General features: G+C 41.5%; 1 pseudogene; it reads right to left on the bottom strand.

The window, feature by feature from the left end:
- LOC100607603 overlaps positions 1–25,636 on the bottom strand; it is a 123,177-nt pseudogene extending 97,541 nt beyond the window's left edge.
- Between the last annotated feature and the right edge of the window lie 1,128 nt (positions 25,637–26,764).

Raw genomic sequence — 26,764 nt, 5'->3', positions numbered from 1 at the left:
ATTATATTATTTTAATGCACTCATAATATCACTGTAATTTTTAACTGCTGTTTTGTTCCCAAGCCATCTTGTACACAAATAAAGAACTTAGTGCCAGTTAATCAGGGCTAGATTATAGAAGGGAGAAATTATTCATTAGGAAACTGCAGATGTCCTATCTTTGTTTCAGAATGCACCAGAGAATTTAATTCAAAGTTCTAAAAAAAATGTTGACAGACAGATGGGATATGAACCTAATGAACAAGCTATAGTACAACACTCTCTAATATGCCAGGCCCCTCTCTGGCACTTTCCTTTCTGTCAATCCCCAATTCCTCACAATAGGTCAACACGTGGCACCATGACAAATACTCAACAATAATTGTCTAAAATTGGACAAAAGCCATTGCAATTGAACAATAATGATAAATAAAACAGAGTAAGAGCCAGCTGTTTTAGGTAAAAAGTAGTTTGGGGCTCAGGAATCTTTATTCTATTTGGTTCCCTAGGTTATTCTGATGCCGACCATGAAAAAACATATTTTGACCTACACTGTTTCCAGCACCTGACTTGCTAAGAGGGTGGGTTATTGCTAAGCGCAATCTATCATGTGTGAACTGATTTAATGCTGTCTCCACTGGTTGACTAGTGCTAATGGTTTCTATTCTATCCTACATCAGTCATTGGTCAGGAGGAGCCAGGGACCCATATCCTGCCACTAAGAATCACTGTGTTGGCTGACTCTGAAGAGGGTATTTACTTCTTATATCAGCCCTGAAGCAAATCTGTATGACAGGAAACCTGCCTAGTAGTAGTTAAACAAGAGGGGTGTGTGTGTGTGTGTGTGTGTGTGTGTGTGTGTGTGTGTATGCACATAGTACTGGACCCAAGATCAGTCTTTTAAGGATCTACTTCACATTCCCAATATAGTCCTGCTATAATAAACATAAGCCCTCAAAAAAGTCAGTATGCAATGCACAATAGGAAAAAAATGGGCTTAGGGTGACAACACTCAAAATTTTCTTCAGTGACAGATTTCTAAAAAGGCATTGGAGCCTAATAAAGATGGTAGAACAGTTTTACACAGTTAAATGGTTAAGAAATTCACAAAGAATACAACAAATAAGGCACTTTGCTTTAAACAAGATCTGAAATTTGTGGAAGTGGGCATTGGAAAGGTTGCAGCTTGTGACTTGTTGGGGAGTGTGGGAAGGAAGTTACCCGAACTCAGTTACCTGAACAATAAGAGATCATCACAAACCTATTAGGATGGCAAAAATTAGGATGGAAGCGTTGCAACACCATAAGTGGATGGGTGGGACTCATAACACACATAGTGAACTGAAGTAGCTAATAGATGTTTGAGGTGTGTGTTGTGTGTGCATTTTGTGTATTATCAAGCAGCTCAGTTCAGCTGAGAGCAGTTTTCTGCTTTCACCTAGTGTTTCTCATTCATAAGATCTCATATCACCAAACCAAATTTGCATTATGCTCGTATTGTTTCCTAAGACAGATTGAGTATCCCTTATCTGAAATGCTTGGGACCAGACATATTTTTGATTTTGGATATTTTTGGATTTCATAATGTCTGCATATACATAATGAGCTATCCCGGGGGACAGGGCCCAAGTCTAAACACAAAATTCATTTATGTTTCATATACACCTTATACACATAGCCAAAAGGTAATTTTATTTTTCCCTTGGCAATGCTGAATAAATTGTATGTTGTGCACCTGCGTTTTGACTATGACCCATCCCATGAGGTCAGATGTGAAACTTTCCTCTTGTGACATCGTGTTGGCATTCAAAAACTTTCAGATTTTGGAGCATTTTGAATTTCAGATTTTTAGATTAGGGATGGTCAACCTGTATATCAATCACGTGTGCAATAACTTTGTGTTTTTAAGACCAGCATTACAGCAGAACTGGTCGTGGCTGTAAGGAGTTCAAATCCTATGTGTTGGTTCCAGGTTGCCTAGACCCTGAGGGTGGCCAGGAAGACAGTGTTGCTATAGCGCTGACAATGCTTCAAGGCCACCCACATAGCCATGAGGGAACTCAGCATCTGTTGGGTATCATTCTGTATTTCCATAGACTAAGGTTTATTATAACTATTAGATACTGTATAGAAAGAAAACCAGCATTGGATTAAGCCTCAGAGAACCACATTTTATTTTTGGCTTTGTAAGCTGTGTGACCTAAGGCAAGTCCCTTTATCTCTATTGGATTCAGTTCCTGATCTGTAAAATAAACTGGACTTCATTTCATCTTGCTGAGATCCCTTCTAGCTCCAATATCTTGTGACTCAGAGGCCTTCTATGCTGATTAAATGCAGAGCAAACGAACCATTTTCAATCTCTTCAAAACTCTCCACATTGCTCAGCAACATTTCTTCCCATCCCAGGTTGTCTTCCTTGGTTGTTTCCCAAAGTAAAAATTCCAAATTGTTATGATTCTCAATCTCCAGCAACAGATGGAATCTGCTGAGGCAGATCAAGTCTGAGTTCATAAGGCCATCTTTATTGAAGTAAAATTGACATACAATAAGCTGCACATATTTAAAGTGTGTAATTCGATAAATTTGGACTTATGTATATATATCCATGAAACCATCACCACAACCAAGGTAATGAAAACATCCCATTCCCCTAAAAGTTTCCTTGTGCTCCCTTGTAATCCCTTCCTCCCCTTCTACTTCTTCCCCCATATGCAGGCAGTCACTGATCTGCTTTCTGTCATTATAGACGGTTCACATTTTCTAGAATTTTATATAAATGGAATCATGTAGCATGTTCTATTGTTTTGTCTGGCTTCTTTAACTCAGCATAATTATTTTGAGATTCATTCATGTTCCTTTTTTTAATAAAAGAGTAGTAATAAAAATGAGCTGGGTAGTAATCTACCATGTAGATATACCTCTATTTGTTTATCCAGTCACTTGTTGATGGACATTGGGCTATTTCCGGTTTTGAGGCACTACAAAGGAAGTGACATTGTAGTGCCTCAAAATGTTGTAAACATTTTTGTACAAATTTCTGTATGAGTATATGCTTTCATTTCTCTTGGGAGAGAGAGAGATTAGCACCCCTAATCCAAAAATCTGAAATCCAAATCCAGCCAGCGTGGAAGGTATAGATTATATGCAGTAAGTGTATATTTCACTTTTTTAGAAGCTTCGAAACTATTTTCTGAAGTGGTTGTACTATTTCATATTCTCACCAGCACTGTATGAAAGTCCCAATTCTTCCATATCCTTACCAGAACTTAGTGTGGTCACTCTTTTTAATTTTTGCCATCCTAATAGGTTTGTGGTGATCTCTTGTTGTTTTCACTTGTATTTCCCTAGTGACTAATGATTTTGAATATCTTTTTATATGCTTATTTTCCATCTGTATATCTTCTTTGTGGAAGTATCTATTCAAATGTTTTGCTCAATTTATAAAATTGGGTTGTTTTCTTATTACTGAGTTTTTAAAAATTGCAGTAAAATACACATAACTTAAAGTTTACTGTCTTAGTCATCTTTATATGTGCAGCTCTGTGGCATTAAGTACTTTCACACTGTGCTACCATCATCACCATTTCACACCATGCTACTGTCTCCAGAACCCCTGATTGTAAAATGGAAATTCTGTACCTATTATACAATAACTCCTCTTTCCTCTCTCCTTCCCTTCAGGCCTTGGCAGCCACTATTCAAATTTCTATCTCTATGAATTTGACTACTCCTAAGTATCTCATATAGCCAAGTGATATGGTTAGGCTTTGTGTCCCCACCCAAATCTCATCTTGAATTTTAATCCCCAGGTATTTGGGGAGATACTTTGTGGAAAGTGATTGGATCATGGGGACAGTTTTCCCCATGCTGTTCTCATGACAGTGAGTGAATTCTCATGAGATCTGATGGATTTATAAATGGTAGTTTTTCCTGCTCTCTCACACACTCTGTCTTGCCTGCCACTAAGTAAGATGTGCCTGCTTCCCCTGCCATGATTGTAAGTTTCCTGAGGCTTTTCCAACCATGCAGAACTGTGAGTCAATTAAACCTCCTTGGTTTATAAATTACCCAGTCTCAGGTAGCATTTTTGTCACAGCATGAGAACGGACTAATACACCGTGCATGAAGGCTCATGCCTGTAATCCCAGCTACTCAGGAGGCTGAGGAGGGAGGATCCCTGGAATCCAGGAGTTTGAAGCTGCAGTGAGCTATGATGACACCACTGCACTCCAGCCTGGGTGGCAGAGAGAGACTCCATCTGTCTGTTACTCTTATCTGTTATTCTTAAAAATAACAATAATTTTTTAAAAACGTACTTCATATAAGTGAAATCATACAGTATTAGTCTTCGTGTGACTGGATTATTTCACTTAGCATAATGTTCTCAGGGTTCCTTTACATTGTAGCATATTTCAGAATTTCCTTCCTTTTTAATGCTTGAATAATAATCCATAGCATGTTGTCCACACATTTGTACCACATTTTGTTTATCCATTCATCCATGGATGGGCACTTTCGCCTCCTCCTTTTGGCTGTTGTGAATAATGCTGCTATGAACATGGGTGTGCAAATATCTCTTTCAGTACCTGCTTTCAATTCTTATTATTGAATTTGAGTATTCTTTCTTTATTTTTTTGAGTATTCTTTATACATTCTGGATACAAAATTTTTATCAGGAATATAAATCACAATTTTTTTCTCCTAGTCTGTGAATTTTCTTTTCATTTTTTATCAGTATCTTTCAAAAAGCAGAAGTTTTAAATTTTGATTAAGTCAAATTTATGGATTTTTAATTTGTTGGTTTTATATCTAAGATGTTTTTGCCTAACCTTAAATCATGATGATTTTTCTCCTATTTTCTTATAGATAGTTTTTGGTTTTACAATCAGGTCTGTAATCCATTTTGAGTTAATTTTTCTTTTTTTTTTTAATTTATTTTTATTTTTATTTTTTTTTGCACACAAAACAATAAACATTTTCTAAAAGTACATACGAACAAAAAGATGCATATCAAACATATTAGGAAGGTTGCACATGGGAAGACGGGGAATAGAAATGGGGGGTGGGAATTAAAGAAAATAAATGAGAGAGGGACTTTGTATGGATCAATGATAATAACTCAATCCTCTATTTGACAAAGAAGAAGGAGAAGGAAGAGGAAGAAAAAGAAAGTGGGATACAGGATCAGAAAGGGAGGAAAAGAGAAAAAATTAGAGTATGACTCCAGGGTAGACCTGTTTTGTTGTCGCTTGGTTCGTTGGTTGGTTTGACAGTTGTATTTTTCATATGTTTCGCCATGTTGGCCAGGCTGGTCTCGAGCTCCTAGCCTCAAGTGATCAACCCACCTCAGCCTCCCAGAGTACTGGGACTACAGGCGTGAGCCACCACATCCAGCCCCCACATTGCTTCTGGCCTCTGTGGTAGACCTCCCAGACGGGGCGGCTGGGCAGAGGCGCTCCCCACATCCCAGACGGGGCGGCCAGGCAGAGGTGCTCCTCACTTCCCAGACAGGGCGGCCGGGCAGAGACGCTCCTCACTTCCTAAACGGGGTGGCGGCCGGGCAGAAGGGCTCCTCACTTCCTGGACGGGGCGGCTGGGCAGAGGCGCTCCTCACATCCCAGACGATGGGTGGCCGGGCAGAGGTGCTCCTCACTTCTCAGACGGGGCGGCTGGGCAGAGGCGCTCCTCACTTCCCAGATGGGGTGGCCGGGCAGAGGCGCCCCTCACATCCCAGAAGGGGCGGCTGGGCAGAGGTGCTCCTCACATCCCAAACGATGGGCGGCCGGGCAGAGGCGCTCCTCACTTCTTCCCAGACAGGGCGGCCGGGCAGAGACGTTCCTCACTTCCTAGATGGGGTGGTGGCTGGGCAGAGGGGCTCCTCACTTCCTAGACTGGGTGGCGGCTGGGCAGAGGCGCTCCTCACATCCCAGACGATGGGTGGCCGGGCAGAGGCGCTCCTCACTTCCCAGACGGGGCGGCCGGGCAGAGGCGCTCCTCACCTCCCAGACGGGGCGGCTGGGCAGAGGCCCTCCTCACCTCCCAGAAGGGGCGGCCGGGCAGAGGCGCTCCTCACTTCCCAGACGGGGCGGCCGGGCAGAGGCGCTCCTCACATCCCAGACGATGGGAGAAAAGAAATTTGAAATTTATGGCCAGGAGTGGTGGCTCACACCTGTAATCCCAGCACTTTGGGAGGCCGAGGTGGGTGGATCACCTGAAATCAGGAGTTTGAGACCAGCCTGACCAACATGGTGAAACCCTATCTCTACTCAATACAAAAAATTAGCCAGGCGTGGTGGCGCATGCCTGTAATCCCAACTACTTGGGAGGCTGAGGCAGGAGAATCGCTTGAACCCAGGACATGGAGGTTGCAGTGAGCCAAGATTGTGCCATTGCACTCTAGCCTGGGCAACAAGAGCGAAACTCCCATCTCAAAAAAAAAAAAAAAATTAAAAATTTAGTCCTCCTTTCTTCTAACCACACACCACTGTGTCAACATGTCACTTTTGACCTTCAAGCTTTTACCTGTGGAGTGGTAAAAAGATAACCTTTTCTCTGTAGTTAGCCTCTTAAAAATGGGTACCAGGCCAGGCGCGGTGGCTCACATCTGTAATTCCAACACTTTGGGAGTCCTAGGAGGGTGGATCACCTGAGGTCGGGAGTTCGAGACCAGCCTGACCAACTTGGAGAAACCCCGCCTCTACTAAAAACACAAAAATTAGCTGGGCGTTGTGGCACATGCCTGTATTCCCAGCTACTAGGGAGGCTGAGGCAGGAGCATCACTTGAACCTGGGAGGTGGAGGTTGCGGTGAGCTGAGATCATGTCATTGCACTCCAGCCTGGGCAACAAGAGTGAAAACCTGTCTCAAAAAAAAATAGTATTTGCTCTAAGTTAATAGATACTATTAAATTTAACTTTTGAAGGCAAGGGTGTGAGCTGACTCTGGAAGCCATAGTTTTATTCGTACTCAATACAGTGATAGGAGAGGTAACATTTGTAATTGAGGGGAGTTAGTATAATCATCCATTCCTTTTAAAGAATCATGGTCTATAATTTTGAAAAGCACACTACTGTTCAAGGATACCCATATAAAACCTATGGTAACAGCAAGTCTCCTTATTCACGACTTAAAATGAAATAAGAAAAACTGCTGTAAAAATTAAGCTGCTCCCAATGGGAACATTCAAGAAGGCTAACGTACCTTACAAATCTGACCGCGAAATTTCCCAAGATGGCATTTGTTTATATATTTAATGGAATATCTACTATGAGTCAGGTGCTATTCTATATACCCTAGGGGTGCAAAGGTTCTTATCACCTATTACTGTAAATAACATATATGCAAAATCCTATGTCATGAGTCATAATCTGACATTCCAAAAGAGAGGTGAAGTGTTACAGAGAGTTCAGAGAAAGCTGAGAGGTAGTTAAGGAAAGCTGTTGGTGGGGGTGGCCCGAAAATAAAGAGTATGCCAGCAGGTAGAGATGGGAGTGTGAATGAGGAACACTGCCCCAGAAAGACCAGGGCGGTTCAGTGCGACTGGGGCATTGGGTACACACAGGAGAAAGGAGGACATATGCAGGGAAACATGGGCTAGAGCCAGGGCATGGAGGGCATTGAATGCCAATCTAAGAAACCTGAACTTAGTTTCCCATAAGTAATTATATGCCATCAAATAATTTTGAACAAGAAACCAGCAGGAAGGCTTTGAGCAGCACAATCACAAGATGAATACTCTGCATTTAAGTCACTGTTTCCCAAATCACGGGAATCTTTAAAATCATCTTAGGGAATGTATCTTAAAATACAAATGTATAGGCTATACTCCTGGAGGTTCTTATTCATTATTCAATCTCCCGGGGATCCTGATTCTTCATCCTGATTCACCCTGTTCCTAGAGGAGGCAGCTCCCCTAGTGATGGTGACAGCAGTGGTGCCCACCAGGGCCCAGGACCAGCAGAGGCCTTGGCAATGTTCTGTTCACAGCGATGGTGGCGGTGGCAGCAGCAATGGCCCCCCGTCAGGCCAGCATGACCTTGGCAGTCGGCTCAGCTGCTCAACCTCCCTTGCTTCACATTCCCTATCTGAGCTAGGTTCTTCAGCTTTCCTGATGATAAGTTCCTTTACAAAAATTTTTTTTTTTAATTTTTATTTCTATAGGTTTTGGGGGAACAGGTGGTGTTTGGTTACATGAATAGGTTCTTTTTTTTTTTTTTGAGATGGAGTCTCGGTCTGTTGCCCAGGCTGGAGTGCAGTGGCATAATCTCAGCTCACTGCAACCTCGCCTCCCAGGTTCAAGCGATTCTCCTGCCTCAACCTCCCGAGTAACTGGAATCACAGACATGTGCCACCACACCCAGCTGATTTTTGTATTTTTAGTACAGATGGGGTTTCGCCATGTTGGCCAGGCTGGTCTCGAACTCCTGACCTCAAGTGATCCACCAGCCTCAGCCTCCCAAAGTTCTGGGATTACAGGTTTGAGCCACGTGCCCAGCCATGAATAAGTTCTTTAGTGGTGATTTCCGAGATTTTGGTGCACCCATTGTCTGGGCAGTGTACACTGTACCCAATGTGTAGTCTTTTATCCCTTGCCACCCCCCACCCTTTCCCCTAGTCCACAAAGTCCATTGTATCATTCTTATACCTTTGGGTCCTCATAGCTTAGCTCCCACATGTGAGTGAGAACATACGATGTTTGGTTTTCCATTCCTGAGTTACTTCACTTAGAACAATAGTCTCCAGTTCCACCTGATGATAAATTCCTATTCTGCATAATTACCCTAATTCTTTTTCTGTTGTTTGTAGCCAAGTCCTCTAGCCAGTACAAAAACCAAATGGAATTTTCAGTAATGTTCAGTGCCTGCTTATTCACCTCTACCTGCCTCCATCAGACAGAAGAAAACTTACAGATTATCCCTTTGTCTTCTGGGAGAAAACCTAATTGCTTGACAGCGAATCTTCCCCTGGCTGTGAAATACTCTGGAAAGGTCTTCAAGTCCCAGGAGGAAAACATGAGATTAGTCTTAGTCACTCAACATCCCTCCCTCATTGCATTGTTTCCCTCCTGGTTTTCTCTCTCTCTCTCTCTCTCAATCTTTTTTTTTTTTTTTTTTTTTTTTTTTTTTTTTTTTTTTTTTTTTTGAGACAGGATCTGGCTCTGTCACCCAGGCTGGAGTGCAGTGGTGTGATCAATCATGACTCATTGCAGCCTTGACCTCCTAGGCCTCCTATCTCAGCCTCCTGAGTAGCTGGGACTGCAGGCATACCACCACCCCCAGCTAATTTTTGTTTGTTTGTTTGTTTGTAGAGACAGAATCTCACTCTGTTGCCCAGGCTGATCTCAAACTCCTGGGCTCAAGTGATCTTCCTGCCTCAGCCTCCGAAGTGTTGAGATAGATTACAGGTGTGAGCCACCATGGCTGGTCTTTTTTTCCTACTTTGACATAGATTTATTTGGTGTAGAATATTTGCTTAGTCAATCAAAATTCCTCTTTCCTTGGAATGCTTTGGTTTTCTAAATTCCTGATTGTTATAGTCCCCAGCTTTCTCTCTTGAATTCAATTCCTCAGATTTCAGCAAAGCTGTTACTATGAGCCTGCTAAGACATTTTGGGAAGCCAGCAGCTGTCCACTAAAGGTTTTCATTCTTCCTGTTTGGTATCAGAGGTAACTTGTGTGTCTTTTAAAAATCCCCGTTTGGCTTAAATAGATATTTGAAGAAAGTGGTAACTCTTAGCCTGGCTGTAAACCTTCACCCCAAGACAGGAATGTGTGAGTACATAGGGTCCAAAGCCTTTGTTTTGATTGTTTTGACCAGGGATTTCTTCTAATTCTTTTCCTTTTAACAAAGTAATTATAGAGACAAGGGTCTCACTATGTTACCCCAGGCTGCTCTTGAACTTCTGGGCTCAAGCGATTCTCCCTCTTTGGCCTCTCAAAGTTAGGATTAGGGCGTACTAGGATTACAGGCGTGAGACAGCACGTGTCCTCTTCTCATTCTTTCACATTTGCAGGATCAGGAAATGTAGAGGTATGAGTTTTAGTTTAAAGTTAGCTCATTGTCCTTTTCAAAAAGTCCTCATTTTGACCCAAAGACTGAATGTCATGTTTTTTCCCCCATGTGAACTAAAGGAGTCATAGCCCAGAGAAGTGAGGAAAGCTGAAGGTGTTTGACACACAGGGAGTAGGAGGCTGTGCTCTGCTCCAAAAGGAAGCACGTCCTATGAAACAGGAGGAGCCAGACTTCCTTGGAAGATGCTTCAATAGCAAAGTTCAAGGGCTGCTGCTCCATCCTGCCATTGACACCACATGGTCACTTACAGATAGTGTTGGCATGTTAATTTAGAATGATGGGGAAAGATGCCAAATTTCACCTAAAGCAGTGTTTAATGTGCTTCAGAACTATTTGGGATGATTGCTAGAAATATAGATTTCCAGATACCATAACAGACCTGCAGACTGGGATTATCTAAAATCTAAGTCTGTGTGTACATGTGTGTGTTGAGTATGTTGGAGGCAGGGAGCTTGGTCATTTTTTAAAATTAGCAAAGTGAGCTTAATAGGGACATAGGAAGTATTAAGTTGGTGAAAAGTAGTTGGGTTTTTGCCATTACTTTTAACAGCAAATACTAAATTTTTGCACCAACCTAATAAATCCAAACTAACTTATGTTCAATATTGGTAAATGATGACACTATTGAACAATTGTTGAACACTAATTAACATTTTCATTTTTCACCGACCTAATAAATCCAAACTAACTGATGTTCAATATTGGTAAACAATGACAATATTGAACAATTGTTGAATACTACTTGACATTTTCATTTTTCATTATGTATTTAAACTTTTTATTTAGAAGTAATTATAGATTTACATGCAGTTTTAAGGAGCAATGCAGAGAGATCTCATATTCCTTTTACTTATTTCCCCTTAATGGTAACATCTTGCAAAACTATAGTACAATATCACAACCAGGATATCGACATTGGCACAATCAAAGTACAGAACAGAACATTTCCATTGCCACAAGGATCTCTCATGTAGTCTTTTGTAGTGTTGGTCTCAGAAACTGATACCCCAACATATGATGCTTTGACATGGTGCAGTGAAGAAGCCTCAAGATCTCACTGGCCTTCCCCTCATCCCCCAACTTTCCCTCCCAACGCACAGGACAAAGTTCCTTTATCTGCCTAAGATCTAGATCCACCAAACGGAACAATTGTTTTTTCTTTCCCTCTCTGTAAGACCAAAAATGTAATCACACCTGAACGGACCCTTTCACAGGATAATGTACAAGTTGATCTGTATTCCTTGATCCATTCATTCTCCCTAGTAATTCCCTCAACAGAATTCTTCTTCTCCCTATTCCCATAACCTGTTTCGCCAGGGTGGATATAAACTTCTGAACCTCATTGATGGGAGTGGATAATCACCCTGTGGTTCTCTCTGTTTGTATACATTAATAATATTTGTATGCCTTTTCTCCCATTAATCTGCCTTTTGTGAGTTGAATTTTTAGTGAAACTTCAGAGGGTGAAGGGGAAGTTTCCCTTAGCCCCTACAGTAGCCATACTTACTTCCCTAACCCCATACCCCAGTCCTTAGCTCCTGGCTATGGCAGTTTTGTTTCTCTAATTTGTCATTTCAAACATGTTGTATAAATGGTTACATTCTGTAATCATTTTGGATTTTTTTTTCACCCAGCATAATTCTCTGGAGATTCATTGAAGTTTTGCGTATCAGCAGCTTGTCCCACTTTGTTGCCTGGTTGTGTCTGTCATATGGTCTGAATGTACCATAGTTTGTTTAACCATTCACCCTTTGAAGAACATTTGGGTTGTTTTTAGTTTGGGACTATTATGAATAAAGCTACTACAAACATTTGTGTACAGGTTTTGGGTGAACATTATTTGTCATTTCTCCAAGATAAATCCTAGGAGTGAAATTGCTAGGTGGTATAGTAGGTGCACGTTTAGTTTTGAAAGAAACTTCCAAACTACTTTCCAGAGTGGTTGTACCAGTTTACCTTCCCATCGGTAATGTATAAGCCATTGGGTTTCTCCATGTCTTTGACAGCATTTGGTATTGTCAGTCTTTTGAATTTTAGTCATACTGATATTATGTAGTGATATCTTATGGTTTTAATTTGAACTTTACTAATTGTTGAACATCTTTTCATGTGCTCATTTGCCATCTGTATATCTTCCTCAGTAAAATGTCTCTATGTCTTTTGCTAATTTTCTAATTGTATTGTTTATTTTTTACTGTTAAATTTTGAATGTTCTTTATATATTCTAAGTACTAGTTGTTTGTTAGGTTAGCAAATCTCTCCTAATCTGTAGTTTAACTTTTTATCCTCTTAACTAAATCTTTCCCAGAGCAAAAATTTTAATTTTCAATAAGGTTCAATTTACCCCCCCCCTTTTTTTTTTAATGGGTTATGCTTTTAGTTGGCAAGCCTAAGAACTCTTTACCTAGCCTTAGATCCTGCAGATTTTCTCCTTAAAAAAAAAAAAAGTTTTATAATTCTGGCCAGGTGCGGTGGCTCACGCCTGTAACCCCAGCACTTTGGGAGGCCAAGGTGGCTGAATCACCTGAGGTCAGCAGTTCAAGACCAGCCTGGCCACATGACAAAACTCCGTTTCTGCTAAAAATAGAAAAAATTAACCTGGAGTGGTGGTGGGCGCCCAGCTGCTTAGGAGGCTGAGGCACAAGAATCTCCTGAACCCTGGAGGTGGAAGCTACAGTGGCCAAGATTGTGTCACTGCACTCCAGCCTGGACAACAGAGCCGAGACTCTGTCTCAAAAAAAAAAAAGTTTTATAATTTATATATATTTTATGTATAAGTCTATGATGCACTTTGAGTTAATTTTTACATAATGTGTGAGGTTTGAGGTTAATTTTTTTTTTTTGTCCGTGGATGTCAATTGCTCCAGCACCATTTGTTGAACGACTATCTTTCCTCCATTGAATTGCTCTTGCACCTTTGTCAAAATTGGTTGGACATACTTGTGTGGGTCTGTTTCTGAGTTCTCTATTCTGTTCCATTGATTGATATGTCTATTCTTTCACTAATACAACACAGTCTTGTTTACTATTGCTGTATAATAAGCCTTGAAATTGAGTAGACTGGTTTCTCTCACATACTCTTCTTTTTTAAGAAAACTTTTAACTGTTCTAGTTGCTTTGCTTCTTTATATACATTTTAGAATAATCTATATTTACAAAAATCTTGCTGGGATGTTGAATAGAATTGCATTAAACTTGTATATCAATTTCAGCAGAACCGACATATTTACTATGTTGTTTTTCAATTCATGAACATGGGTATACCTCTCCATTTATCTAAATCTTTAAATTCTTCCATCAGCGCTTCATAGTTTTCAGCATACAAACCCTGTACATGTTTTGTTAGATTTATACCTAAGAATGTCATGGGTTTTTGAATAATCCTAAATGATATTGTATTTTTTCTTTCAGTGTCCATGTGGGTTTTTTTTTTTTTTTGCTGATATTAATGTGCGTATGTTTTTCTTGTAGCCTGAGACTTTGATAAACTCACTTGTCAATTCTAAGAGGTCTTAAAATTTTTTTTTGTATTTTCTATGTAGATAATCATGCAAACAGAAACAGTTTTATTTCTTTATAACATGGTTACCTTCTATTTCCTTTTCTGGCCTTACCACACTGACTGGAACTTCCAGTACTCCATTGAATGAGAGGGATGAGAGCAGACATCTTTGCCTTGCTCCCAGTCGGTAGGGGGAAAGCACTGTCTTTCATCACTTAGTGTAATGTTAGTTGTAGGTTTTTTGTAGGAGCTCTTTGTGAAGTTGAGGAAGTTCCTGTCTGTTCCTAGTACACTGAGAGTTTTTATCAATGGATAAAAGAGAGTTTTTATGAATGGATGTTGAATTTTATCAATTTTTTTTACTTGGCTGGGTTCAGTGGCTCACACCTATAATCTCAACATTTTACGTAGCTGAGGTAGAAGAATTGCTTGAGGCCAGGAATTCAAGACCAGCCTGGGCAACATAGCAAGACCCCATCTCTTAAAAAACTTTTATCTTTATCAATGATATAATCATATACTTTTTATTTTTTAGCATGTTGATATGATGGATTACATGGTTTGATTTTCAAATGTTGAACCTACCTTGCATACCTGGAATAACTCCCATTTGGTCTTGGTGTACTATTCTTTCAATATGTTGTTGAATTTGATTTGCTAAAAATTTGTATCTAACATCTAGGTGAGTGTGTGTGTGTGTGTGTGTGTGTGTGTGTGTGTGTGTGTGTTGAGGTGAGGGACATGGTTGTTTTTAATAAATATCCCAAGTGGTTCTAATGTCTTTGGTCCCAGACCATACTTTGAAAGATGCTGGCCGGGCACGGTGGTTCATGCCTGTAATCCCAGCACTTTGGGAGGCTAAGGTGGGTGGGTCACTTGAGGTCAGGAGTTCGAGACCAGCCTGGCCTACATGTTGAAACCCCGTCTCTACTAAAAATACAAAAATTAGCTGGGCGTGGTGGTGCTGGCCTGTAATTCCAGCTACTCAGGAGGCTGAGGTGGGAGAATCGCTTGAACCTGGGAGGCGGAGGTTGCAGTGAGCCAATATCGTGCCACTGCCTTCCAGCCTTGGTGACAGAGCAAGACTCCATCTCAAAAAAAAAAAAAAAAGAAGAAAGATGCTGAGTTGAATTAGAACTAGAATCAGCTCTAACAATCAACTAATGATTTAGGTCAGGTAAAAATAACAGAATTAAAATAACTAGCTCACGAACTAAGGCAGGATTTCCAGTGTCTAGTAGGCCTCATTCTGTCCAGGAGACGAAAGTGAAAAGTCTCAAGACCAGCTAGAATGCACTCCTGCTCCAGAAAGAGACCAGGGCTGCCATACAGTAGGTGTATGGTGCTTGTCAGTGCCAGACAGGATGGGCTGGGAGCCTATAGAGAGAAAGGATTATAGGATTCTGGAAAAGATTTAGAAAACCACCCTATCTTACATAGTGCCACCCCCAAACTGTCCTAAGCTCAGAGTTCATGTACTTTGGTCTACCATCCAGTGAAACAGCATCGAATAGAAGGATATGGTTCCTATGAACCCTGTAAGTTGTGCAAACAAACCAGTCCGGAGGTCTTCTAGTTACACTAGGATCAATAGCTTATTTTGTGTAAAAGAGCCTTTTTTTTTTTTTTTTTTTTTGAGATGGAGTCTTGCTCTGTGGCCCAGGCTGGAGTGCAGTGGCATGATCTCGGCTCACTGCAGCCTCTGCCTCCTGGGTTCCAGCAATTCTCCTGCCTCAGCCACCTGGGTAGCTGGGATTACAGGTGCATGCCACCACACCCGGCTACTTTTTGTATGTTTAGTAGAGACGGGGTTTCACCATGTTGGCCAGGCTGGTCTCGATCTCCTGACCTCAGGTGATCCACCTGCCTCAGCCTCCCAAACTTCTGGGATTACAGGTATGAGCCCCAGCACCCAGCCAAAACAGAGACCCCCCCCCTTTTTTTTTTTTGAGATGGAGTCTTGCTCTGTCGCCTAGGCTGGAGTGCAAAGGCATGATCTTGGCTCCCTGAAACCTCTGCCTCCAAGATTCAAGTGATTCTCCTGCCTCAACCTCCTGAGTAGCGGGGATTACAGGTGTGTGCCACCACGCCCGGCTAATTTTGTATTTTTAGTAGAGACAGGGTTTCACCATATTGGTCAGACTGGTCTCGAACTCCTGACCTCGTGATCCGCCTGCCTTGGCCTCCCAAAGTGCTGAGAGAGATTACAGGCGTGCACCACCGCACCCGACCAAGAGGCCATTTTTTATAATCTCTACCAGACCACTTCAGCTCCAGTGAGACTAGAGAGATCAGAGTGCCCCTAGAGGCTAAGCTTGGTATTGTCAGTAGCCCTTACATCCGGCAATTTTTATTTTGCTAGTGGCCCTGAGGAAGTTACACAGGTGAGAACTTTGCTGGGGCTGGAATCAGGGACAGCTATAGTGGCTGACTCATTTCTTCTCAGAGAGACGTACTTCCCAAGGGCAGAGTGGAGGAGTGCTGGGAACCAGAACAACTGACAGATCAGCCTGGCAGGTGATAACAGAGACAACTTTTTCTATTACACTGCAGCTCAACACAGAAGAATCCCAGCTGCAGGGTTAAAAACCACAAAATGCAAACATGAAATAAAGAAGAAAGGCTCTGCAAGTAGGCTCTGCAGTGTGGGGGCAGTAGAGAGAGCCCTTCACAATCATTGCCTAAGAAGGAATAATATTCACATCACTGCACCATCTCTGGTTTATAAAATAATAACAGGTACCATATGGTAACTGCTTACTACATGCTAGGAATTGGGTAGTACACACTATATACATTATTGCTAGTCTTCACATCACAGGTAAAATAGCATCAGCATGTTAAACCAAAGTATTTGTTCTAAGTAATCCCTGGGGTGAAGTCATCCCATGGATACCATTGCCAGGCCACTCATGAGGCATTCAGAACATAGAGGTTTATGTCATAGTGCAGAGTGGACGACACTCCCATCAGATGGTTAGGCCATAAAGCCATCTGCTCTAGCAAACCGTCAACAAGGAGCACATAACTGAGAAAGTGAAAAGTTGAACTTCATACTTTTTGGTCTTAGCGGATTTTAAGGGGAAAAGGGGTCTATGAAAAGAAAAATAGAGACCTTTCTCCTCTTTACTCCTCAGGGCTGACACTTGGGATAGGGATCGAAATATCCAGTGGGTGGTAGAAAGATCCAGAGATCCAAAGAATGTCAGGGCCCTTCCTTCCCCAGGAATTTCTTGGGCTGGGATGCTTTCGTCACCATGCCTGGGGAAGACTGTTGGGTGAGGAGGGCTACTACCCTGCAGGAAGGGAACTAGGGGAGTCATATCCCACTCTCACTCCCCTCCTTCCCTCTCATGGCCTTTCAGGCCTTCTCACTGGCCAAATACAACTGGAAGCCAGTAGACAAAGGAACCACTGAAGTAGTGCATTCAAGCCAGCTTAGGCTTGCAAAAAGCATGGTGGAGGAGAGTATAACTACAAGGGCAAATGGAGACACTTTTCATCTCTCTGCGGCCCTCCTACTTCCGACACACACAGACACACACACACACACTCATTTACTCACACACACACACACACACACATGCAGTAACTCAGTCACTCTCAACCTAATAGTTTTTCACCTTGGATCATAGTCACCGTACTGTGGGGTTTGTACATGTGCTTCCTTCTAAAACACTCTTTATTTCACCTATATTCATCTTTTCAGTCTCAGTGTTGACACTGTTTCCTCCAGGGAGCCCTTCTTGGTTCCCAAGCCTGGGCTGGATGCCCTGACTCTGTGTCTCACAATAGTAGTACTTAACATTTGTAAGTGTATACAGTGGCAGGCGCTGTTCTCAGTAACATCTAATGTGTGTTAATTCACTTATTCCTTACAACTTTATCAGAAAGGTACTATTGTTGTTTCCAATTTACAGACAAGAAAAATGAAGTACTGAACAGTTAATGATCAAGGTCACCCAAGTAATTAATGATGCGGTCTAGATTTGGGTTTGGACAGACAGAATCCAGAGCCCATGCTATTATTTACTGTGTTAAATTGCTTTGTGTTCCAAACTGTACTTATCCATAGACCATTCAGAGTGTCTGGTACATAGAAGGCACCCAGCAAATACTAGATTTAAATAGTTGGTTAATTAATCTATGTAGGACTGGGGTCCTAAGTCAGTTTCTTAAGAACATTTGTGTGAGAAGGATTTGTTATCTAGCTTTTGCTTTGTCCTCATCAAATACTTACATGAGATTATGTTTTAATGCGGAAGATCTGTCTAAGAACTTCTGGTACACCAGAATTTATTATCCTGGTTGCTATTGGGAGTTGAAGTATCCATGTGATTAAGGATTTGACAGCACAATTTCTGCAAAAACCATTAATGGTATCCACTTCAGCAATTATATTTATCATTTCCCACCTGGGAATTCAAGCCCTATCCTTTGCTCACATGGATGTGCAGTAACTTATGCATCTGATGCGGCGTCTGACGCCACAGTTTCTGCAAAAACCATTAGTGGTGTCTGCTTCAGCAATGAGGTACAGGAATCGGCTCTTGGAAGACATCAAAGAAAAGAAGAGGGTGGCTATGTAGATGAGTTGTGGGAAGATGGTGTAATGTACAGGAAGGAAATGGCTCTAAGGGGGAAAGAATGAAGAAGGCTTATTGGATTCGATTAGATGAAGAGTTAAACTGAGATAATACCAAAGTGAAGAGAGTCAAGAAACTATAATTTTATAGTGTACCTTTCATATGACAGGCACCATGTTTTAAATAATGATTCCTTTAATCATTACAACAACCCAGAAGGATATTTTTCAGTTTACAGATGAAAAAACTGAAGGCCGAAGAGGTTAAGCACTTGCCCAACATTATCCGGAAAGTGGCCATGCAGGGATTCAAAGCCTGTGTTCGTCGTGTAGCTCATAGCCCTCCTGGTACACACCTTAGAGCTCCAATGCCTTGTACAGAGGCCAAAACATCACTCACTCACTCACTTATTGGTTCATTCATTTATATACAAGTGTTTACACAAGTGCCTACATTGCGCTAGGCACTGCACTAAGTGCTGGGGATATTACAGTGAAGAAGGCACATCCATGGCTTCAAGGATCACATTAATCATTGTGAAACCTGCAATGATAGGACGCTATAGTAGTGCCAGAGCATCTAACCCAGTCTTGGTGGAGGTGAAAAGAGACACTGACCTCAAGAAAGGCTTGCAAAGGAAACTCATTCAGTTGGATCCTTGAGAGACTGGGAATTAGCAAGGAAAGGAAGTGGAGCAATATATTCCAGAGAGAGGATACAGCTGCTGAAAAGGCCTGGAGATCTTCCAGAATTGCCAGTAGCTTCGCAGGAGGAAGGATGATGGCAAGAGATGAGACAGGGCAGATAAACAGGGTTCCAAATGTGTAAAGCCTTGTGTAATATATAAAGAATTTTGGACTTTTAACTTGAGAACCATGAGGAGCTAATGTAGGGATATTATTGGACTTGTGGTTTGGAAGTCTGGCTATGGTGTGAAGAATGAACTAAAGGAGAAAAAATGGAGGCAAGAATAACTTGAACTAACATAGTGGCACTGGGTTAAGGGGAGAGATTCAGAAAATATCAAGAAGGCAAAATCAACCAACAAGACTTGGTGATGAACTGGCCATGAGGAATAAGGGGGGAAAAAAAGTCAGTTACAACACTGTGGTTTTTGGTTTCTACATAGAAAGGTGAAATTGACATTCACTGAAACAGAGAGTGCAGGAGGAGACACAAGCTTGGAACAGACTGCATTGACTTTAATTCTGGGACATTCAAATGGAAATGCCAGTGGGCAGTTGGTTATATGGGTCTGGACCTCAGGATGGAGACCTAGACTGAATAGAACAATTTCAGTTATCAGCATGAAGATCATTGTTACCACACTTGGTCAGGAATCAGAATTGCCTCTGGGGCTTTTTTTTCCTTTTGCAAATGAAGAGGTCTGATTTCATCCCAAACCAACTGAATCTCAAAGTTTTCAGGGGGCAGGATCTAGAAACGTAGGTTTTTAAAGAGCTCCATTGGGATTCTGTTGCCCTGTCAAGGTTAAAATTTTTTGATATGTGTGGTAGCCGTGAAAGTGTACTGCTCACAACTCCTTCAAGAGAACCTGCCTTGAGAAACACAGCCAGTCTCCCTTTGGATCCAGCACCACGTTAACACCAAGACAACACTTCCTGGCTGGCACAGGACGACTTAACAGGCAACTTGGGCTCCAGGATTCCAGATGGGCCTGACTGGAACTTTTTTAGAACTACCTGGAAATCTGAGACGCTTCTTACCCAGACCTCCTTTGTTCCCCCTCTTCTTTCACCTGTGTCAGAATAACATCATGATCTGAATGTTTTCCCAACCTACTCCTGCTCCCTCACCTTTATCCTTCGTGGGTGCTTTCCCCAATAAACCTCTTGTGCATCCTGATGGATGCTTCTTGGGAAGCCAGAACTGACACAGTGTGGCTGATAATTGAAGGCATACACATGGTAGAGATCATTCAGTAGAGAAGAGAAGAAGGCCAGGCAGAACCCTGAGGATCACCTACATTCCCAAGATAGGCAGCAGAAGAGGTTCCTAGAAAAAGATGGAGATGAAGTGGCCAAAGATGTAGGATGGAACGCAAGAGAACATGACCTCACAGAAGTCCTGGAAAGGGAGCTTCAGGCCGGGCGCGGTAGCTCATGCCTGTAATCCTAGCACTTTGGGAGGCCGAGGCGAGCGGATCACCTGAGGTCAGGAGTTCGAGACCAGCCAGGTCAACATGATGAAACCCCGTCTCTACTACAAATACCAAAAAAAAAAAAAAAATTAGCCGGGCGTGGTGGTGTGTGCCTATAGTCCCAGCTATTCAGGAGGCTGAGGCAGGAGAATCACTTGAACCTAGGAGGTGGAGGTTGCAGTGAGCCGAGATTGGCCCCCTGCACTCCAGCCTGGGTGACAGAGTGAGACTCCATCTCAAAAAAAAAAAAAAAAAAAAAGAACTTCAAAGAGGCTGATATGGTTCATATAGTCACAGTGGTCAAATAAAGACTCAAAAGATTTAACAGTATGGGCTGGAGGTCTCAGTGACAGTGTCTTCAGTGGAGTTAGAAACACAGATTGAAGTAGGCAAGGAACACAGCGTAGATGAGGAAGTGGGGATACTGAGGGCAGACATGCCTTTGTAGGGTCTTGTCTAAGAAAGGGAGAAAATAAGATAGGGTGGATTTGGATTTGAGAGTTTTTCTTTAATGAATTCTATACATTTCTTTTTATAAGATGGGAGATCCTAGGGCCTTTTTAAATGTTTCCAAGAAGGAGGTAGTAGTGTAAAGGCAAGAGTGAAGAGCAATGTTGAGAGATGGTGGAACCAGATGAGATCATTATGAGATAGAAAGAATAGACTAAGAGGCAGGACTCCTTTCTCATCTGGGCAATGCGGAAAAGAAGGAAGAAGAGCTGCAGACACAAGTAAACTTGTGCATTGGGTACCAGAAAGTTGAGGAAGTTTCCATATGATGGCTTCTATTTCCCTTGAGGTTAAGTCTCAAGTGAGAGGACAGTGAGCAGTGGTGGGATATAGGTAAAAAAAAGAAGAGAGGAGCTTAAAATAATTTCTGTAGAGAGTGAGAAGTGAGCTACCCAGACAACAGAAGAATTGTCAGGCAGCCACCGAGGACCTGGTTGGAGTCCATGAGTTCAGAGTGGCCTGACTACATGTGTTTGCATAGATTTTTTTTTTTTCCCATTAGACTATGTATGGGGCACAGAAGACAGGTGGATCAGTTCTCCAAGCTTGGAGTGTTGCTGGGCAAGTGTGATGCAAGCACCATAGGGGAAGGCAGTGAAGGAAACTAGAGAGAAAGTGGTAGAAGTAATGGGCTATGAGATCTAGATTCAATAGAAAAGGAAACAGAGAGGATGAAGAAAAAAGAAAGTCAAGAACAGACAATGGAAATCTTAGAGTAAGGGAAATATAAGGATAGGAGATTTTGATCGTTAGTGGAATGTTTGAAGATTTTAGAGGTGGAATCATTTCAGGTGGTGGTGAGGTCTCAGGTACGGCAACTGGAGTAGGTGAATGTGATGGCATTTGGAGTTGAATAGGTAAAGAAATAAGGTGCAGAAGTGCTAGATGGGTCTTTCATACGGACACCGAAGAAACTATCAATGATAACAGATCTGGGGAAAGATGGAGATGGTGGACAAGGAGCCAGGGTTTACAGGGAATGATGAGCCGTAATGAGGAGGTCCACAAGTGAGAGGAAGGAGGAAAGAAAGGCAGCAAAGCCAGATTATGGTGTGGGTCTTAGAGGAAAAAAAGGATGTACTCAAGGGGGGAAGAATTGTTGAGGGAAGATGCTGTCAAGCTAATCTCTTACCTGAGGAGGACATATGGAGTATTGGAGAGCAAGAACCAAGTGGTCAGAGGGCTGCAGGACAAGCAGCTTCCTTCGGAATGTCCAGGTTTCTCTTTAGGTGAGGAGATGCAGGAAACATTTTGTGATGTTGAAAATTCGGCAGAGTTTGTATCTGTGAAACAGGGTTTCCCAGGAGCACCATGGGCAGATTTGGGAGAAAAAGGAAAGGCAGTGGGTTGAGGCGGGAGAAAGGAAGGACAACACAGTAAAGAAGAGAGTCTGGGAGAGAAGAGATGGCAAAGCAGTTTCATCTTGACTGGTGTTCAATCTTGACAGGAAGTAAACCAGGATGCACTCACAGCAGGGTTTCTGGAAGAAGTATCCCCACAATGGCTTCATGAATAGGAGAGCCTTGGGTTTCTGTAAGAAGTCCAAGCTCAGGTAGATTATATGTCTAAAGGAATTCTAGTGTAACAAGCCCTTGAGCAATGACAGTATCATAGTTTCACCATTCTAAGATGATGTGAATTGTGAGGTCACCCAACTCAGAACAACTTTCAGGGGGTGAGAAGGGAAACAGTATGTTTATCATGCATCATGATTTCAGAAACGTTACCACATGAAACATTTATGACTTAGTCAAGAAAAGACAAAACTGCTTCTGTATAACTTCATCATGTCCCTGGTTAATGGAGTGGAATGTACACTCTATTTCTTAAATGAATAAAGGAGAAATGTGTTGAGAGATGGCCATTCAGAGAGAATAAGAGGAAATGAGATGAAAGAGCTGCCTGGGTGATGTTAGTGAGGATTTCCTAACAGCAATCATTCTAGTTTCGTCTATTCTTTGTTTATCACAAAACTGGGTTTACACAAAAAACAAGAATGTCTCCTCCCGAGGGATTTAAATATGGTAGGTTTCTCATTCCTTGGAAATGGGTTTCCTGGCTGTAAGCCAAAATCTAGATAATCTCTCAAATTATTTACCAAACTGACTCTTCTGCCTCCTTCACCCCCATAATTCCCATTTGTGTCTTCACCCAGCCAGTTTAGACCGTTGCTTATGTGTGGGGCAAAGTTCCATGTAAATAGGCCTTATTTAGTCTTTCTCTGAGACTTATTTCTTTAAATCCTAAAATAGAAAGTTAACAGAAGAATTTCCTAAGTTTTTCTCCACTCTATTTACATTTCAAAATGAGCATAATGCTGGAGTTTTTTGTATGCTCCAAGAGGCAAAACCAAACCCCTGGTTGGTGTAATTTACTTAAATGCCAGATTCTCCTGGGGAAACTGCGCTCTCTTTATAGGCCTTGATTCAAATAACTACTCTGATTCTCAATAGCTTTTTATGAAATTACCATGCAGAGCCTAAATTGGTGCAGCTGAATTAAATAAATATCGGAGTTTAACATTCTTAATCGCAAACCCTCAATTTAACCAACCATTTATTATAATCAAAAAGCAATCAATATGTTGATTGTGGTGACATGCAAAATGGAGGTAGAATTATTAGTAATTACCATACATTTGTGGTTCAATGTGATGGTGAAATAACTGGGAAAAAAATTTTAAAGCACACTACAGTTAAAGGACTGGTTGCTATGTTTTGGAGCAGCATGCTATATTGATTGTAGTCTTTAAATAAATTGAATAACATAGTTGCTGTCAAACATATGAATTATTCATGAAGCACAGTTTGAGAACACTAAAGCAGCCCCTGTTTATGAATATTCAGACATGTTAATATATAAACGACTGACCCAACACTAACCAATTCTTGCATGAAGAAAAGGTCTCAGAAACAAAATGGAAATCTATTAGGCAAACTCCCTTGAGTCACTCGCTTGAAATGTAATCAGTCTGAGAGATGGGGAATAAAGACTGAGCTGCAAGTCAGGGAGGTATCAGGCCAAAGAGGGAGGCATGGGGACCTTCTTTGACTGGGATTGCTTGGTGATGCCAAAGTCTTTTTTGCAGGCTCCAGGGACCCTGGAATTTCTATGATCACATTTCCAAAGGTGTGGCCTTTGGAGCCCTTCCTATCAATATCAGGAACTACATAGTAACACACCTCTGGTTTACTTTTTCAGCCCTATTTAGGAAAGGATGAAAGGAAACTTCAGAGCATTCCATATTTGAGAAAATCCTCACATTTTCTTTTCTCTAAATAAATTTCCACAGTGGCCTGTAAGTTGTATGTTTTAATATTTAGAAACACAATTCTTACTTCCCCAAAACTCTGGATATCACTGAGTCTTGGGACAATATATTTTAGTAAAAGATAAAATAGAGAATTTTTCTGAGGCCAGCAGATTACATAGATAAGAGTCTCACAGGACGGCAGTGACTGGTGACCAATCAGGGTCATGAACTGACCCAGTTTGCCTGGGTCTCAGAGGATTGCCAGGATACGGGAACTTCAGTTTTAAAACATAGAACAGTTTCAGACAAGCTGGGATGAGTTGATAACCCTATCAACCATCTCAGTATGATCAGAGGAATCTCTTAGAATATGGAATTCCTAGTGGAAAAACTAGGAAAACCCTGGGCAAACAAGGAGGGTTGGACACCCTACCCAAACCACAAAATGAGAGGAACACATTTGGGAGGATCTACTTATGCTGATCAAGTTTCCAAAAGACTACTATACAAAACTAAAAGCTAATCTATTCATTCACAAAAGAGCACACATTTTCCTCTGAGTGGAATTTTATGTACATCATCTAGGGGACCCCATTCCATTGTCAACACGACTAAATTTTTTGAGTAGAATCTTCCAAGTGTGTGTGTTACCAGAGCTAATGGAAGAAATGTCTGGAGTATTAATTCCCAAACATCACTGCAGATCAATATCACCACAGGGGCTTTTAAGAAAAGGGACCCTTGGGCCTCACTCAGAGATTTTCATTTACTAGGGCCTGGGATGAAGCTTGGGAACTGTATTTTTTATAAGCTCCCCCAGAGGATACCAGTCAAGTTTAGGATAGGGAAAATATTTTACCCAGGCCAGGGTAGAACCTGATGAATCACTCTACCCAGCCACTTCTCGGGTGACCACAATTTTCATGTTGCACATGTTGCAATGAGTCCACCTACTCTTAGGTTCTGGTATCCGACACTGTCTGTTCTCTTCTGACTCTGCCACTTACAAACTAAAACTTAAGCAGTTCAGTTACACTCCCTGACCATCAGTTTCCTCATCTGTCAAGAGGAACCTCATCTATTTGCATACAACCTATTTCATTAAGTTGTTATGAAATTAAGTAATACAATGCATGTGACATGTTTAGAAGCCTGAGAGCCATCAAGTTCAATGAATATTAGCTAAAATTATGATTTAATGTCTCTCCCTGACTGGTGATGAATAGACTGTTACATTCTAACTCTTAGTTTTTTTTTTTTTTTTACTAAACTCTCTGAAGACCATCTCTTTCTGTTAATGCACTCTTTCTTCAATCAGGGTGCCTCACACTATTAGATTTCAGGTTAATATATTTGACTACATGAATGTTTGATTGCCCACAGCTTTGATCTGTTGGTATAATCATGTTTCCGAAGATGAGATCTGAGTCACCCCAGTTCAGCCTGGGTGCTGTCAGCCATGTGCATTCAGCCAGTCTGTTGGGGGCAGTCATGGATAGCATGAAGCCATTCCATTCTGGCAAGGTCATCATGAGTCGATGGTTGAGAAAAGTGAGTCCTGCCATATAGGGCATGGTTGGGAATGCCTTCTTTTGCAATGTCCATTTAATTCTCTCCTGTTCACTGCTCCAATAGGTGGAGATTAGATAAATTCCATATATTTGCATTGGTTTCAGCTAGATTAAGTTTCATTTCCTCATTTTCTCGATCTCAGAAGGACGCTTAGCCCTACTCTCCTGAACTAAGTAGAGTCACCATGTGGAAGTGTGGTTACACTAGTATGGCTACAATTGGCTAGTTGTTTACCACATTATTTCCTTTTTCCTCGTAGACACATAACTAAATATTTATCAGTCTTCCTGTCAGTGAGATATGGTCATATGTCTAAGTTTCAGCCAATGGAATCAGGCAGAAGTATTGTGAGTTATTTCCAGGCTTGTCTGAGGAAACCTCCAATGCAATCCTCTAAATCCTCTTCCCTCACCTGCTGACCTAATGCACTAGATTCAGTGAAGCCACTAGATTATAAGAGGCTTGGTTCCTGGGTCACTGCTCAGAGAAGAGCTGCCCAAGAGAATGCCTGACTAGGAACAGCCAAAATAGACCCTTGCATTTGTGAAAACCAACCTCTAATTGGGATTAGGCACTGAGATGTAGGGTTTTTCTATTTCATCAGTCAGCTTGTCCTGACTTTCCAAGTAAGAGGGAGGAACTACCAATATCCACTGCAAACATTGGGCAAGTAGTATTTTTGGTCTCTGACATTTTAATTTTTAAAAACTAAAATATGCTTTAAAAAATAAAGTCATCCAAGTAAGTCTTTATATATTTATTCTAGAAAAATTAAAAACAAGGAAAAAAATTAAAGTAAGGCATAATTATACGATATATTCTTTTGGACTATGTATATCTAGATATATTTTCCCCCTTAAAATGAGCTCATCTGCTTTTGGTATTTTATAACTTTTTCCATTACTTAACATGTATGTATTTATTTATTTTTAGATAGGGTCTCCCTCTGTTGCCTGGGCTGGATTGCAGTGGAGTCATCATAGTTCACTGTATCCTTGAACTCCTGGACTCAAGTGATCCTCCTGCCTCAGCCTTCTGAGTAGCTAGGACTACAGGTACATGCCATCATGCCTGACTAATTCTTTGATTTTTATTTTTTTGTAGAGATGTGGTTTTGCTGTTTTACCCAG

This window comes from Nomascus leucogenys, chromosome 18, assembly GCF_006542625.1.
Source record: "Nomascus leucogenys isolate Asia chromosome 18, Asia_NLE_v1, whole genome shotgun sequence".
NCBI lineage: Eukaryota > Metazoa > Chordata > Mammalia > Primates > Hylobatidae > Nomascus > Nomascus leucogenys.
The sequence above is the reverse complement of the archived record's forward strand: the minus strand, read 5'-3'. Positions and strand labels throughout refer to the sequence as shown.